At 38.9% G+C, this 12,699-nt stretch overlaps 1 protein-coding gene and 1 non-coding gene across 14 annotated transcripts in view; one reads left to right on the forward strand and one right to left on the reverse strand.

The window, feature by feature from the left end:
• The window catches only part of B3GALT1 (beta-1,3-galactosyltransferase 1), a 616,865-nt gene that overhangs the window by 462,876 nt on the left and 141,290 nt on the right, over positions 1-12,699 (reverse strand). The window lies entirely within an intron of this gene.
• Positions 9,891-9,964, forward strand: TRNAF-GAA (transfer RNA phenylalanine (anticodon GAA)). The gene has a single exon. It is a non-coding gene; the product is annotated as a tRNA-Phe (tRNA).

Here is a 12,699-nt window from a genome sequence, read left to right on the forward strand (position 1 = left end):
GTCTCTTCACAACCAATAATTTAATGTGAAATATTTTATTAGTTTAAGTCTTTGGTAAATAGTTGTTACTATTATTAATTATGTATTTTCATGTCTGTATTCTGAATTTTCAAACATGATCACAGGCACTATTTCCCTTCATTTGTTAATGCAAAAAACTTAAATCATGGTTATAGCACATGGGGAACTGAATGACGATCACATCATGTTCTAAGTTAAAGTACATTTTACCATTAAAATAATCACATAAATGGCCTCCTGTATGTACAGAATAAACATCTTGCAAACTCATGACAGACTCTAGGGCACTTCCAACTCCACTTCCAGTGTAATTCTGAGATATCATGTCTAAAATCTGGAGCAATTCCATTATTAAGCAGGAAGAGAACATTCTCAGAATGGAGGGTCACAAATAATAACTGCTTTTCCCACTGTTCCCCGCCCCCACCCCCCAGGACAATCTGCCTTTGTTCCTTGCTTCTCTTAGGGACGTGGGATTGGAAAATTTAGCTATCATGGTACTGTCTTTTTTACCATTGTTTCAAACTCTTTTTAAAGAAAATTGAGATCCACTGTCTTATATAGTACTTCTGAAATACCCTATATTGATTTCCAGTTTACAAAAAGTATTGGCAAAAATAGTCTTTTAGGCAGAGTTCATTGTGACATTTCAGTTTAGTTTTAATTAAACAGTTGAACCAAAAATTATTAATGTTATAGAAAGGCTTTATAAAAATATCCCAAGTGATTAAAGTTTTAGGCCTAAAAACTTTTACTTATTCATTTATAGAAATTCTAAAGGAACTACGGCAGTGTAAAATGGCATTTTTGTTTTTAGTTTCTATGGTATGTGCCTTTTATAAATGTTAACATTTGTAATGTCATATTATAAATATTTCTGATATTCAAAAATAACTCAGAATTCATGTTAAAAAAGAAAAAGCTAAATTCTTCATTTTAAGGTCATTCTGTAACCTCATAAAAGTTTATGCTGAAATTTTCAATAATTCAGGGACAGACAAACTTTTTGTTCATGGTGGGTTCTTCAGCCCACTGAGTTTCATACCAGCTAAATCTAGTCTGTTTCCTCTGGGCCACAGCATCAGAATCCTATTGATATTTGTTCAGAAGCAAGGCTGCAGGATGGAATGTCAATGTACTCATTGCAACGCTTGGAATTTTGTCTAATGGACTTCTCAATGTTGAAGAACTCCTGCATCGATCTTAATCTTTCATAACAATCTCTATCTGAACACTAATGATTATTTGGCACACAATTCAGCTCATCCTATCCATCCTACTGCAGTTAGACTACAAAGAGAAGCCAGTGAGGAAACCAAAATAAAAAGTTTAATGAAATGAATAGCCCACATGGCTTCAAAGAGAAGAAGCCTGGACTTAAACTGAGAAGGATAGATGCACAATTTTTCCTTAACTTTATTGATAGGAGAGAAATTTCAGAATAACATGCCTTGGTATTGGAAAGAGTTAAGATTGACACTTCTGGCCTTTAACAGTTGGATTTATCTAAACTTAGCCAATTCTTTTTGGCCTCAATGACATCATCTGAATCGTGACATAAAGGGTTGGACTACTGCTGACATTAATGGTTTATGATTCTAACAGTAAAAGTAATCATAACAACTTGGTGAGTATTAGTTATCATGAGAAAGTTATTAGTGATTTGTTGTTAGTGATCTACTATAGTTAACTATTCATGCTGTATTGTATATTTAGGCAAGTCCTTAAAAGTTCTCATCATAAAAAATATTGTAACTATGTGATGTGTTCACTAAACTTATTCTGGAAAATATATTATTTACACATATGGCTATACCTAACATATGTACATAAAATCATGTTACATACCTGAAACATATCCACTGTTATATGTTGATTATATCTCAGCAAAGCTGGGGAAAAATGCTACTTTTTGCCAACAGCAGCTTGCGGGGAGAGCTCATAATCAATTTACTGTCCCACTATTTTAAATAGACTCTGGTAATATAAGTTGAATTAAACTTTCTATCGGTTTTATCTTTTTTACTGTGAGGTATATTTACAGAGAATACACGGAGCCTTCATAGAGTCTAATCAATAATTATTCAGTGACCGCTAGTGTAATAATCAGGTTAGAAACAAAACATCACTGACACCCAGATCCCCACCCACATATCCTGTTCCAATCACATCTTTTTCATCCTCATACACGTAGTCATCACCCTGAACTTATAGTAGTAATTTTCATGTTATCTTAATTATGTTATCCCTGCATACTTGATCTAAACAATACAGCTTAGTTTTACTTATTTTTGAAATTTGGATAAATGAAACTATTTTCTGTTCCTTTCTGCTATACAGTTTGATAAAGTATAATACTTGGAAAACTGACCCACAGCGGATCTTTCATTTTAATTGCCATTTCATATTCTACAACGTGACTATATCACACTTATTTATCCATTCTGTGACTGAGGAACATTCAGGTTGAATCCAATTTGGGGATATATGAAACAATGATGTTAGGAACTTATTTTCCCTTACAGCCTGCAGCACACAGCCATACATTTCTCTGGAACATATATCTCAGGGTGGAATGCGGGGTCATAGAGTAGGTGTACCTTAGCTGGTAATACTGCACCATTCTGCAAGGTGGTTTTGCCAGTTTCTACACTTATCAATGGTACATGCACATTCCTGAGAGCTCTGTCACTACCTAACTGTATATTACTTAGGCTATCATACTCATTTGCTCTTCCATCAGTCCACTCATTCATTTGATAACTTTTAAGATTATCTATGCCCCAGTTTGCTAGAAACAAGGAATAGAAAGATGAATACAACAGACATTCTTTCACCGTGTCCATTATAAAATGAAATAATGATAAACAAATCCTTCATGCACGTCAGGATTTAAATTTCTATCAGCACTCTGGCTGGCCTATAAACTAGGAATATGATTTTTCGGGAAAGAATCTTATTGCAGAGGTAAAGAATCTAAGGCATCATCATGGTCATGATTAACATCATACTCAGCCTGGAGACGGAGAAGGTGATGGCACCCCACTCCAGCACTCTTGCCTGGAAAATCCCATGGACGGCGGAGCCTGGTAGGCTGCAGTCCATGGGGTCTCGAAGAGTTGGACACGACTGAGCGACTTCACTTTCACTTTTCACTTTCATGCATTGGAGAAGGAAATGGCAACCCACTCCAGTGTTCTTGCCTGGAGAATCCCAGGGACGGGGGAGCCTGGTGGGCTACTGTGTATGGGGTCTCACAGAGTCGGACACTACTGAAGCGACTTAGCATCAGCATCAGCCTGGAGAAATATCAACAACCTCAGATATGCAGATGATACCACCTTAATGGCAGAAAGTGAAGAGGAACTAAAGAGCCTCTTGATGAAGGTGAAAGAGGTGAGTGAAAAGCTGGTTTAAAACTCAACATTCAAAAAACAATTATGGCATCTGGTCCCATCAGATCAGATCAGATCAGTCGCTCAGTCGTGTCTGACTCTTTGTGACCCCATGAATCACAGCACGCCAGGCCTCCCTCTCCATCACCAACTCCCGGAGTTCACTCAGACTCACGTCCATCGAGTCCGTGATGCCATCCAGCCATCTCATCCTCTGTTGTCCCCTTCTCCTCCTGCCCCCAATCCCTCCCAGCATCAGAGTCTTTTCCAATGAGTCAACTCTTTGCATGACGTGGCCAAAGTACTGGAGTTTCAGCTTTAGCATCATTCCTTCCAAAGAACACCCAGGGCTGATCTCCTTCAGAATGGACTGGTTGGATCGCCTTGCAGTCCAAGGGACTCTCAAGAGTCTTCTCCAATGCCACAGTTCAAAAGCATCAATTCTTCGGCGCTCAGCCTTCTTCACAGTCCAACTCTCACATCCATACATGACCACAGGAAAAACCATAACCTTGACTAGACGGACCTTTGTTGGCAAAGTAATGTCTCTGCTTTTCAATATGCTGTCTAGGTTGGTCATAACTTTTCTTCCAAGGAGTAAGCATCTTTTAATTTCATGGCTGCAGTCACCATCTGTAGAGATTTTGGAGCCCAGAAAAATAAAGTCTGACACTGTTTCCACTGTTTCCCCATCTATTTCCCATGAAGTGGTGGGACCGGATGCCCTGGTCTTTGGTTTCTGGTCCCATCACTTCATGGCAAATAGAAGGAGAAAAAAGTAGAAACAGTGGGGATTTTACTTTCTTGAGCTCCAAAATCACTGTGGATGGTGACTGCAGCCATGAAATTAAAAGATTCTTGCTCCTTGGAAGGAAAGCTATGGCAAACCTAGACAGCATATTAAAAAACAGAGACATTACTTTGCCAACAAAGGTCCGTATAGTCAAAGCTATGGCTATTTTCAGGAGTCATGTATGGAGGTGAGAGTTGGACCACAAAGAAGGCTAAGCATTGAAGAATTGATGCTTTAGAACTGTGGTGCTGAAGAAGATGCTTGAGAGTCCCTTGGACAGTGAGGATATCAAACCAGTCAATCCTAAAGGAAATCAACCCTACCTATTCATTCATTGGAAGGACTGATACTGAAGCTCCAATACTTTGGCCACCTGATGCAAAGAGCCGACTCATTGGAAAAGACCCTCATGCTGGGAAAGATTGAAGGGAAAAGAAGAAGGCAGCAGAGGATGAGATGGTGAGATAACATCACCAACTCAACAGACATGAATTTGAGCAAACTCTAGGAAACAGTGAAAGACAGGGAAGCCTGGCGTGCTGCAGTCCACAGGGTCGCAGAGAGTCGGACACAGCTTAGCAACTGGCAACAACAGCGCCAGTTCAAGCTGCTTCACTTCTGTTGATTTGGGATGTACATATCATATGCGGAATTAATGTGCTTCTTCAATGTCACAGCAAACAACTCCTAGAGAGTTGCTTTGCCGGGTGAAGGTGAAAGAGGAGAGTGAAAAGCTGGTTTAAAACTCAACATTCAAAAAACGAAGATTATGGCATCTGGTCCCATCTGGTCCCATCCCAGGTTGCATGTCTTACCCTGACAAATCACAAATCAAATGAATAAAAGGCACCTCAAAGCAGCAACAAATGGTATATTACACTTCATGTCAGAATAATATTTAATCGGTTCAGTTTTTAAGCAGTCTTTAATTCTGATTTCTTTTAAATTCAATGGACACACTTTTCTGAGTGCTTCTGTTTTTACACATGCATCTAATTTGTGCACATAATTACAAAATTAGTGCATATAAGTCATGTACAAAAGCATTGAATCATTATAGCTTTGGTACTGAGATACAAATATACATTTGTGTGAATAAATGCAGAATGAAAAATGAAGAAGAACCAAAGAAAATCTGGTGCTGAATATCAAATAAAAGACCATGCAGCAGAGCAAATTCTCTTATTCCCACACTAATTTGCCAGAGGAGTTAATTCTGATAACCCACTTCTGGCAGTAGTCTGCACAGCATGCAATTGGAAAATTATATATCGTCTTAAGATGTATGAGAAAGTGAATTTTTCTCAACCATATTACAACATTGTTCTTAATCCTTTAAAACCCATATTATCTGAGATGAATGCTTCCTTTAAATAGGTGGCTTTTTTACCCTTTGGTGGGATTCATCTAATAGTCCATGGTGGGCCTTTAAACCTGGGCAGACTCTCTTGGTTATTCTGTGTAACTCATCACTGCATTACATCAAGAAAAAAATGAAAAAAGTCTGAATCACATACAAAATAACAACTAAAGCAGTTGCTGCCTTCAAATTTAGTTGAAAGTGGTAAATGGCAACTGCCAATAGAATGTATAAAGCTCCCAGTTTTGGATCTGCACTCAATACAGGACACAAACAGCAGGGTTCTGTCTGCCAGGGACAAAAAAAGACTCTGCAGGCTTTGTCAAGTGCCTATCATCCACAGAGGTTGCCAGCCCTGTTTACAGTCACAAATACAAATTATTTACTGCAGCATATTAAGTAATAGGGTAGATTTATTGTAGCAGGAGAGGCTGATAAAACCACTGGCAAGATGTAGCTTTCAGAAGTAAACAAATTAACCAGAGGAGCAGCTGGGTAAAGAAGTGCAGGCATATGTGTGTGCATTTGGTGAAAATGCAATGCTGACTTCAAAATGATGGGGAAAGAATTCTCTTCCTTCTTCTCTGCTCACCCCAAGGCACAGATTCTTAACAGGATACGTTCAAATTTCACTGTCTATCTGCTGTTGGAAACTAGGTGTAGTATATGTAAGTCTTCTATTACCACTCATAAGTCCACTATCCTTCACAAAGACCCTCTTGGCTATAAAGGAGACTGGCTGTTACTGAAGTGTATATTTTCATTGTCAGCTATAGAAAAATGAGCAGGGGATGAAAAGAGCCCTAGTGCTTCCAGACTGGCTTGTCTCAATCTAAATATGGCTTGCAAAATATTTTTGCTTCATCATTTTGGAAATCACTACACACACAACACACATTCTGTAGACAACACTTTTGAAAGTTTCAAGTTGGAAAAAAAAGTCTTCCTCGGATTACATAATTTTAATTATGTCTTCCTTCTGGCATTTTAGCAGGTGGCATTTCAGTGATCAATGAATCTCTGGCATCTGGGCTTCCCTGTGTATTTTGCTAGTCTGCCAGTCCACTGATCTAGAGTTACATTCTTGTCACCATCATTTTTAGATGCCTATAAAAACCAGGTCTTCTGGCACATTTATTCATTGTGTAGCATGAGCATTATCCCAAATTCTCTTATATCTTATTCTTAGGGAACAAAATAGCAAAATTTTTTTCTTTTCCTATTTGATTCCACTTAAGACCCTCTCACTTAAAGCATGTGTGGTACTCAAGACAGACTGGAATAGACACATCAAAGCAAAAAACTAAAGATATTAAACACTCAATAAATTGTCACTGAATGATTAGAGATGCCAAATGTACCTGGTTAAAGGTGACACCTGGATATTTCAAACCATTTCCATCCTGCACACTGATACTTGGTGTATACCTTTGGCTTCTGTCTTGCTTGAAACATGTTGTCATGTCTACCACCTCATCTGATCTTCACAGTATTCTTGTGAGTTTGGCAGGAAAGCCACTCATTCAATGTTTATTATCTCTTATGTGCCAGGCACTGTTCTTGGCACTAGGAACACAGAGAGAAACAAATTAGATGCTCCTATTTTAAGGGAAGGGGTTTATATTCTAGACATTATCACTGCCAATCTGCAAATGTGGAAACAGCAGTGCCAAGAATGAAAGGTCCAAGGAAGCAGCTGTAGGGATATAACTAGTAATCAAGTTTTTTGGGCCCTGTTTGTGGTTCACAGGTTACTCATAATCCTCTTTGAATTAGTACTAATTGCTGCAAAGAATAACAGTCACAGCCTTGGGCAGAAATATTCAGTTTGTTTATCTGAAAGGAAACCTTCCGACTGTGCTTAACAATGTATCATGTACACTTTTAAAGGCTCTTGCAGTTCAGTTCAGTTCAGTTCAGTCGCTCAGTTGTGTCTGACTCTTTGCGACCCCATGAATCGCAGCACGCCAGGCCTCCCTGTCCATCACCAAGTCCCGGAGTTCACTCAGACTCACGTCCATCGAGTCAGTGATGCCATCCAGCCATCTCATCCTCTGTCATCCCCTTCTCCTCCTGCCCCCAGTCCCTCCCAGCATCAGAGTCTTTTCCAATGAGTCAACTCTTTGCATGAGGTGGCCAAAGTACTGGAGTTTCAGCTTTAGCATCATTCCTTCCAAAGAAATCCCAGGGCTGATCTCCTTCAGAATGGACTGGTTGGATCCCCTTGCAGTCCAAGAGATTCTCAAGAGTCTTCTCCAACACCACAGTTCAAAAGCATCAATTCTTTGGCACTCAGCTTTTTTCACATCTTTACAAAGATTTTAAATGATTCATTTTACTGGAGAGAAATGCTTTTCTTATTTGTATTTGGTTTAATGCACAAACTAGTCTCAACTATTAGAAAGCAGAAAGAAAATTATTTTGCACCAAGTCCCCTTCATAAATCTCTATATATCATCCTTCCTTTCTGGTTGCTTTCTGGTATTGCAGAGATCAGTCTGGTTTAATGTAATCACTCATCCAGTTAAAAATTTCTCTCCTTCGTTCAGCTGAAGCTTGGACTCAACGCCCCCTTGTGAACAAGGGTGCCATCAACTTCTTTACTCCCCACCCTTGGCTATTCTAGGCTTTTTACCCATTAACAGAGCTGCCTCTGGATCCCTCAGGTTGGACTAGAGAAAAGAAGAAGCAAAAATCCAATAGATTTCACTTGACTGATAGATGAATAGCCTAATAACAGATTTTGATATCTGAATGCTGCTTTTCCTCTTCTAGAATGCTTTTGGGATTTTTAGATTGCTGTTGGGGTTTTTCCAGCTATAATTCTCTGACATAAGTTGTCTCCTCTGGCTTATGCTTCTGTGCTTTTCCTCGGGCCCATCTTGCAATAATTTATCCCACATCACTTTCTCAGTATACCTCACCCCTAAACTCTTGGGTGGGGTCCACTTCAAGATGACCTAAACCTGGCTCTCTTCTGTAGAGTCCACATCAGGCTCGTGGAGGAAGCACATCTTTGCCCTGCCATTCACTGGAAGGGGAGACCATCCCAGAAGCAGAGCTCCCGGCTCCACCACACGCGCTTAGTACCCACATACCAGACAGCGCACTGCCACACCATTAGGAGCTCCATCTCTAATTCTTTTCCTTTGTGCAACAGTACCCAGAATGATGCTCTACTTGTAGTCCGTTATATCATTCTACTCAATAAGTACTGAATGACTTATTTTCACATTATCAAAGATTAGCACTTAACTATGTCTAGTAGGTGATATTACTATAAGTCATTTTTGATAATATTCTAACACCAAATGACATCCCTTTCTATTTTCTACCATAACTCTGCCTATATGCCCTTCTACTTTATGTATAAAGTAGTTGTGGAAGCTAGGACTTAACACAGTGTGCATCATTTGTCCTTCAAAGAAGGTTTAGAGCAATGACTACATGTATTCTGAGACTGAGTCTATGTGTAACTACTAAGATGGACCCAGATAAGACAGTTCATGTGATTTGCAAAGCCAGTCATCATGGAAGATATGGACTGCAATGGCCATGCTGGGCATGAGGTAGTTTATGCGTATTTCAAAATACTTTAGAGATGCAAAGGACATATCTGAGTTAGGCAGCACTCACTAGTCTTCACTGGGGCTAACCCCAGAATATAGTGAATTTTTTCTAGTATTTGGATCTGTCCTTGTTTTTTAGAAACGCACAATGTCTTCATACAAACAACCTGTATCATCTCTGATGACTCTAGGTTGAACTAGACATTCCTGAACTTTACTATTAGCCCTGCATTACTTTCAGTTCATCTAGTAAATTTACACTATTTCTGCTTTTTTGTTAATTTTTGTGGTTACCATTCATTAGTTGGCCAAATCATCTATCCATTATTCACCAGTTTAAGTGGAAAATCATTGACACTGACCTTTAGTGAGTATGCTAAGGGCACATTCTAGGATTTCATTAGATACTAATTCTGTCATTTCAAACAATGGATAGCACATAAGTAATACTGATGCTGATTCATAGAACACTTACGTGAATTCTGGATCAATTCTCAATCTGTTATATATATATTTATATATGTATTTATACATATATAATATACATATTTATATAAATATGTATTTATATAAATAAATATATATATTTTTATATATATATATATATATATATATTTTTTTTTTTTTAAACACTGCTACAAAAACCTTCAGTTTGCTCTAGAGTTTCACTTGGAGTTATGTTCTAAGGGACAGATGAAACCCAGGTATCAGTTTGCTGGGAATAATCTTATAGGAAGTATTCTATTAGGGCTTCCCTGGTGGCTCAGACGGTAAAAGCGTCTGCCTGAAATGCTGGAGACCCAGGTTCGATCCCTGGGTCAGGAAGATACCCTGGAGAAGGAAATGGCAACCCACTCTGGTACTCTTGCCTGGAAGTTCCATGGACTGGAGCCTGGTGGGCTCCAGTCCCTGGGGGCGCAGAGTTGGACACAACTGAGTGACTTCACTTTCACTTTAAATCCTCAGAACAAATCCCACAGGAAAACAAAAAACAATATGTTTTGTTTAACTACTATGGTTTTAGAATTGTTTTAGTTCACTCTGATAATCTCAGGTGATGTATGTAGCATTGTTGGAATCTGCTGGGAAATAGCATTATTATCAGACTCATTGGTTGTGACACAGTCAGGCCCACAGGACTGTTTCTGATTAAAGGTGGTGAACAAGGTCAACAGTCAGTGAAAACAGGAAGTACAATCCTCATTGTGTGTTTCCAGAGCTGAAGAGACTATCAGATACAGCTTGGTGCATTACAACAGATTAATTCAGGTATGATTTAAAATTTTTCATTCTTTGAGTATGAATAATAATACGAATAAAGGTATTCTGTCCCAACATCCCCCTGCTGATCATCCCAGATGTTTCACCTCATATCAGTCCTCCACATTTTCTAAATTCCTATGGTACTTGCTTCTATTACACATTTTAGCAATTTAATGATATCTATTATTATCTCACACACAGACTCTGCTTATGGGCAAAGGAATATGTCTCATACATTTTCTGTATTTTTCATGGTGCCTAGTTTCATGCTAGACAACTAGAAGGCATCTAATAAATACTTGCTTATCAGTAGTATGTACAATACCAAACATTCTTGGGAAGAAGAAACTAGAGTTAAATATTGTCTTTTGCAGGCAAAGACTAAGCACTAACATCAAGTAGGTGCTCCATGCTTTAAATAATTTCCCCAATTTTTCTGTGTGATCATATTTGAAAGCACAGTAGCTCCTAATACATTATATTCTTGGTCTTATTTAGTTCTTTATTTGATAAGATTATAGATCTCCTTTTCATTTAGATATATTGCCCTAAACTGTGGTTAAGCTTTTTTTTTTTTTCATTCTAGTATTCTTAAACCAGAGTCCACTGCATCAGTTTCCTAATGATTTTTTTATCCTGGAAAAGTAAGAAAACCGTTCAACACATCGAATCATCTCGTTCCTGCAGTAGGACACCGACAGAGCAACCACAGCAGCCAGGGGCTGGGTGGTATCTGCCACTCACCAAAAGCAAACACATAATGCTCGCCAATGGAGTAACAGCCACCATGGCAACTGCACTTTTCAATCAAATAACCTGCACCTCCAAGCTCAGATGGGCAGAAAAGAGAGGAGGAGGAGGAGGAGTAAAAAGTGGGAAAGCAGCTTCAGCTCTAGCCCTTGGTAAAGTCACAGCCTTGTTTATGAGAGAAAGTCAAGAACCACTACCAAGGACAAATTCCATTCTACAACTCACTTTGAGGTCACTGGGCTCTATGGAAGCTCTGCAGTATCACTTAAGGCAATGGAAAATTGGTTTTCTCTGGCACTGAAATGACTAGCTTCTCCTCTGCTAAGTTTTCTTTAACCACCATAGAAAAGACATTTGTTCTTCTTTCTCATCATTCTTTCCCTTCACTTCAGCCTTACATCTCTATGTCTTGTTGCCCTCAAGGTTTTAAAGACAACTTTAGACTTTGCATCAAGTTGTTTTCCTTTTAAGTCACAGCTTCCACACCTACACTGAAGGAGAGAAAGTAAAAGAAAGTAGGAATAGTCAGACAGCTAATTCACACATTTCTAGAGATCTGAACTTTCCAGAAGCACTTGAAAAGCACAGGGCCTCAGAGCTGTGTGCCCCTTACGGCATCAGTGGCATGAAGGAGACAAATGTGATTCCTGAAAATGTCTTCAACCAAAAGAGCATAGTGGCCACAAGGTGGAGGTCCAAAATGGAAATAAATCACACACAAATTCTAAGTGAATACTAAACCATGACCCAAATCTGCCATTTTCAGGAGCTAAAAACTCTTCTGCTGAACAGCAAAACACATGGACTTCTGTAACCACAATAAATAGTGCTCACCATCAAGAGAGCATCAGAAGCTGCTACTGCAATATACTGATCATGCCATGAAATTCATATCTTCCACTTATTAGACCAAGGTCTACACAATGGTCATTAGAGCACTGAGTCACCAATGCAATAGGAAAACCGTCATTTTGCCACAGAACTTAGTCTTTGTTTGAGCAGTTAATACTTTGAATAATCATGACCATGAATTTTTGTGATTCACTGGGCCTAATGGGTTAAGTAAAATCATGTAGCTATTCACCATGATTAGACTAACTAATAATGGTAAGACTAACCATTATTCTTGACGCCATCCTTGAATGGTGGGCCAATGAGTCCTAGAAATTTCAAGGAAAACCCTAAATAATACTATTTTCCTTTAATTATTTCTTAAGAGAGCACAGATGCTGACTTCACAGTTGATGGACTATGTAAGTCTGGCCACATGATGTAACCACTCTCAGATGCAGTTTCTAATCTGTAAAAGGTATGGGGGGGTGGGAGTGTAAAATATATCTATCTCATTGGGTTGCTACAAAATTAAACAAGATAATTAATGTAAGACATGTAATGAACACTCAGGAAGTGTGGATTTCCTTCTCACTTGAAAAGCATTTTATGTATCAGTTCAGTTGCTCAGTCATGTACGACTCTTTGCGACCCCATGAATCGCAGCACGCCAGGCCTTCCTGTCCATCACCAACTCCCGGAGTTCACTCAGACTCA

The sequence above is a fragment of the Bubalus kerabau genome, chromosome 3 (genome assembly GCF_029407905.1).
Source record: "Bubalus kerabau isolate K-KA32 ecotype Philippines breed swamp buffalo chromosome 3, PCC_UOA_SB_1v2, whole genome shotgun sequence".
Lineage (NCBI taxonomy): Eukaryota > Metazoa > Chordata > Mammalia > Artiodactyla > Bovidae > Bubalus > Bubalus kerabau.